The sequence below is a fragment of the Zingiber officinale genome, chromosome 4A (assembly GCF_018446385.1).
Source record: "Zingiber officinale cultivar Zhangliang chromosome 4A, Zo_v1.1, whole genome shotgun sequence".
NCBI classification, from domain to species: Eukaryota; Viridiplantae; Streptophyta; class Magnoliopsida; order Zingiberales; family Zingiberaceae; genus Zingiber; species Zingiber officinale.
In genome coordinates, this window is record NC_055992.1 from 51,834,544 (window position 1) to 51,840,405 (window position 5,862).

Genomic DNA, 5,862 nt, shown 5'->3' on the forward strand with positions numbered 1-5,862 from the left:
ACACACATAAATTGCCCTTGACATGTCCAAGGGTCCAATCACACATAATTAACTAAAAGCCATAATAGTTGGATCCTGCATCCACAAAGTTAGCATATCCAACTATTATTCTGCCTAAAATATGTATGACATGTGCATAATTAAACTGAAAACCAAACGCACAGAGGCAAACCCTAGCTCTGATACCAATTGTTGGTTGCTACTCGGAAAACCTAGAGGTTCCACTGTACAAAAATTTTGTACAAAGGTCTGAACCTTTTCCTAGCTACCATGTGTTCTTTTAAATTAAATTTTGGATCGCCTGCGGAACTTAACACGTTTGATCCAAAACTTAATCTATTTGTTCTTTTAGGTTTTGACTTGGATCTCCTGCGAAACTTAACACGTTCGACCCAAGTCTCCTTAAGTTATTAATTCCATTAAATATTAATTTCCATAAAAGGTTCCCAGTACTGACGTGGCGAGGCACATGGCCTTCTTGGATATGGGAGCAACCACCACCGACTAGACAAAACATTTAATAGAAAGCTAATATTTAATTTCCTAAAATAACTTTAGGTTAACCAAAGAGAACAATCAAATCACAAGGAAAAGAAAGAAAACAAAAGAACACAACATCGAAAAACATATTCGAAATACTAGAACGTAATCCTCTTGTATTTGGTATTATTTCCATAAATAACTAGCATGATGCGGAAATAAAAATTACTAGTTATACCTTGTAGAAAAACCTCTTGATCTTCTATCGTATTCCTCTTCTAACCTCGGACGTTGTGTGGGTAACGATCTTCCGAGATGAGAAACCACCAATCACCTTCTTCTCCTCCTAGCTAGGTTCGGCCAACAAAGAGGAAGCTTCACCAAGGAAGAAAATCAAAATACTAGCCAAGCTCCAAGAGATGCTAGCTTTCTCTCCTTCTTCTTCTTCTTCTCCGAGTAGTATCCGGCCACCACAAGAGCTCCAATGGAAGAGTAGGGTTCGGCCACCACAAGAGGAAGAGAGGCCGGCCACACCAAGGAACAAAAGAGGGAGAGAAATAATAGATGTTGTGTCTCATGAAGGCACCCCTACCCCTTCTTTTATATTCCTTGGCTTAGGCAAATTAGGAAATTAATTTACAATAAAATTTCCTTAATTTCCATGACATGATTTATTTGAGAAAAATAAAATAAAATTTTCCAAATAAACTCTAATGGCCGGCCACATCAAGAGGAAGCAAATTGGACAAGTTTCAATCAACAATTAAAACTTTCCTTATTTGTTTCCGGAAATTTTAAAAATAAAATTTCTCTTTAAAAATCTCTTCATGGTTAATAAAAGGAAATTTCTATAATTTTAATTTTATTAACATGTGAATAATTTTAAAGAGAAAAATAAAATATCTCTCCAATCTACAAATAAGGAAAGAGATCTAATCTCTTTCTTTAATCTTTTGTAGATCTTTTACAAGAGAGATATTTTAATTTTAATTCTCTTTAAATTATATCTTCCACATAATAATAAAAATTAAAATTAAATTTCTTTTTAATTTAAGCTAGCTTGGGTTCAAGCTAAGGCCGGCCACCCAATTTTATACCTAGGCCGGCCCTAGCTTGTTCCCAAGCTAGCTTGGCCGGCCCCTATTGGGTGGGTATAGAATGTGGGTATAGGTGGGTATAGAACTCTATAAATAAGAGGCTACGATAGGGACCGAGAGGAGGAATTGGTTTTGGTCTCCCGATAAAATTAAGCATCCCGTGTTCGCCCCGAACACACAACTTAATTTTATCAATGATAATTCATTCCACTAGAGAACTATCATTGAACTACCGCACCAATCCCAAATTACATTTTTGGGCTCCTTATTATGAGTGTGTTAGTCTCCCTGTGTTTAAGATATCGAATGTACACTAATTAAGTGAGTTACTGACAACTCATTTAATTAATATCTAAGTCCAAGAGTAGTACCACTCAACCTTATCGTCATGTCGGACTAAGTCCACCTGCAGGGTTTAACATGACAATCCTTATGAGCTCCTCTTGAGGACATTATCAACCTAATATCTCTAGGACACAGTTTCCTTCTATAATCAACAACACACACTATAAGTGATATCATTTCCCAATTTATCGGGCTTGTTGATTTATCGAACTAAATCTCACCCATTGATAAATTAAAGAAATTAATATCAAATATATGTGCTTGTTATTATATTAGGATTAAGAGAACACACTTTCATAATAACCGAGGTCTTTGTTTCTTTATAAAGTCAGTATAAAAGAAACGACCTCAAATGGTCCTACTCAATACACTCTGAGTGTACTAGTGTAATTATACAGTCAAGATAAACTGACACCTAATTACACTACGACCTTCTAATGGTTTGTTCCTTTCCATTTTGGTCGTGAGCTACTGTTTATAATTTATAAGGTACTGATAATATCATCTTCTGTATGTGACACCACATACTATATTATCTACAATATAAATTAATTGAACAACTACAACTAAATGTAGAAAATTTGACCAAATGTGATTCTTTATTCATAATGAATGTTTACAAAGCTTAGGCTTTCAGTATACACTCCAACAATCTGAACCTAGAGCTAGGTTATCTAAACCTAGAGGCGACTGTGGGAGCCCACCCATTGGACCGTAGTCCCATGTAAGCTGCAACTAGACTAATATACTGATTTAAATGCTACTAATGCATTTAACTGAGCTGTTAAAAATATCTGAGGTGGTATTTAGTTACACTAATCACTTTGTCGAACACCTGGTGTGCTCCAACTCTCCCCTCTAATAGGGAGACCACATCAAGGCACCCGACAACGTCTAGAGCCTCCAACTGAAGGAGAACAACGTGTCTGGCCCATCTAGAGGTGCTCATCTAGATCCCTAATCTGTGAGGAGGGTTTAAACGCACCCTGGGTGCCGAAAAATCTGCATATAGCTAAACTAAAGGCATGCAATCAAACGAAAGCTACTTATACTGCAGGTGAGGGGTTTCTTACCTCCTATTCGTAATTTCTTACGATCTAATCGCGAGATTTTCCGGAGGAGACGATCCTTTCGACGATCTTTTCCCGTCTAAGCGTTCCTCTCGCGGAGGGGAGCGTCCTTGTGTCGAAGTCATCACCGGAAAGTGCCCTTGGAGTCCTAGGAGAGGAACCCTAGGCCCTCTTGTGGTTGGCACCGAGAGAAGGAGGAGGAGAGGGAGTCGGCGTGGCTAGGGTGAGGAGAAGGAAAAGTCACATTAAAAAAATAACTCTTCACCTATTAAATTCCCTATTTATATTAAGTGGGTAATTTCACCCCAACTCTAATATAAATTTAATTGCCCCCCTTTCCTTTCAGCACGGCCCTGCTGGGTTCAACTGCTTACTAACATTATCTGTAAACCGTAGGTCTCGGGTTCAATTCCCGCTTAGGCCGTTTTCGTTTTCTATTTGTTTTTGCTACTTCCGCTACTCTAAAAATTCCCTAGAAATATTCTAAAATTCCAGAAAAATCATAGAATATTTCTAAAATAGTTTTGAGAATTTTCGGGCATTACAATCCCCCATACCTTATAAAAAGTTCATCCTCGAACTTAGAATAATTCTGGGCACTTCTGTCTCATACTGGCTTCTGTCTCCCATGTTGCCTCTTCTACTGTGTGACTTTAATTTCCTAACTGCTTGGTCTATTTTCTAAATAGGCCGACTATCATATCTGAGGTCTTCACGGATCTGTTCGATTGGGGCTCAATCACCTGGGTGGCATCTGGGATATGCTTCTTCAGATAGAGACATGAAATACATTGTGGACGGTGACATTTCCTGGGGTAGCTCTAGCTCATATGCTACCTTGCCCACTCTTCGACTGATAAGGTCCACATATCTGGGACTTAGCTTGCCCTTCTTCCCAAAGCATTACTCCTTCATGGGAGCTACGAGGAACCACCAATCCCAGCTGAAAACTCTAAAGGTCTGCAGTGTATCGGCATAGCTCTTGGCGACTACAGTCTCTATCCTCTGGCGGATCTGTTGTATGGCTGTTGTGGTATCTGCTACTAGATCTGTCTGAAGCTCTAGTTCTTCTGTTCACCACTCTCATACCAGATTGGAGATCTACACCTCCATTGTAGAGAGCCTCGTGTGGTGCCATCGATAGTGGCACGATAGGCATTGTTGTGCAAACTCGCTAAGCTCGGATATTTGCACCAACTTCCTTGAAGTCTAGGGCACATGCTTGGAGCATATCTTGAGTACGATTTACTCGCACCATCATGCGAGGATGAAAAGGCATGCTAAATTTTAACCGTGCCTAAGTTGTTTGTACACACTCGAAGTGTGATGTGAACCTCTTCTCTGTCTAAAATAATGGTTCGTGGGACTCCATGCACTGACGATCTCCTTGAGATACAAGTGAGCTAGGCTCCATGGAATAGGATATTCGATAGCTAGGAAGTGGGCGATTTAGTCAACTGTCGACTTTTACCCGGATGGTGTCGAAACCATTCGTGGATCTGGTAGTCCCACTATAAAATCCATAGAAATGTCTTCCACTTCCATTACGGAATCGGAGAACTCCTCACGGTCTCGATGTTGCCTTGACCCTCTGGCAGTCGGCGGTCTTGACATATCGAGCGATGTCTCTCTTCATCCCAGGCCACCAAAAATGTGTCTTCATGTCCTGGTACATTTTGGTGGAGCCAGGATGCATCGCATAGGGAGTCTTGTGAGCCTCGTCTAGGATTTTCCTTTGTAGTTCTTCCTGATCCAGAACACATAGCCTGTCACCAAAATACAACACCCCGCTATCTGATATTCTGAATTCTCCATTTTCTGATTCTGCTAAACCTTGCTTGATTCTCTGAATTTCAGGATCCTGCTCCTGAGCTGTCTGGATGTCACCGAGCAAGGTAGACTCTAATGTCATAGTAGAGAGCTGTCCGACTATGAGTTCGAGACCGAAATCTTGTAAAATATCGGAAAAAAATAGGAAATATTTAAGGGAATTTTTCGGAATTTTTGGAAAATTTTCGGGAATTTTTCGGAGCTCGTACGGATAAGTTCACGGGGATAAAAATGGGGCCCGGAAAAGGCCTGTTTAGACTATCCTATTTAAATGAGGAAAAGTTTTATTTTTCTTTTCCTTTTCTTTTTCTTTTTCCTTATTTTTATTCCTCCGTTTCTTTTCCTCTTCCGCGAGCCCGAGCTCTTCTCCCCGACGCCGCCGATTTTCCTCCTCTCTGCCCTAACCGCCGGCCGGCGGTTCCTCCTCTCCGAGAGCACAAAAACGTCGGCCACTTCTTCTCCCTCTCCTCCTCTCCTCTGCTTGCCCTAGCCACCCGACGCCGAGCCACTGCCGTCGGCGACGCACAGAGCAGCGCCGGTCATCTTCCTCCTTTCTCCCAAGTCCGACTTCATCTGTGCCCTAGTACATCTGCCGGCCAATTTCTCCTTTGTTCTAGTATCGGTGATTGTACCTCCTTCCCTCTCTTGGCGGACGACTAGAGTCGTCGTAAAACAGGAGCTTAAGAAGGAGGCTGAGGGAAACAGTAGTCCGGCAATGGGATTGAAGGTGAGGGATTAAGGTTTGGTTTTGAATTTTTTTGCTATGTTTGTGTCCTGCCGTGAGCAGTAATGTGTTTGGGCTTTAGCCATTCTTATTGAGGATGATCCACAGCTTCGGACATAACTTCCAGCAGCAAGATCTGTGGTTGTGAGTTGGCAGTAAGATACTTAGAGTGAGGTAAGCTTCGGTTGTTGATTAGGATTGTTGTTTGATTGGTTATTATCGATCTTGATTTCATCTGATCCGAACAGTGAAGAATTTCAGCAGCCAACAACCCTTGACGGCAGTAACTTCAGCCAACAACTCTTTGATTCCAGTA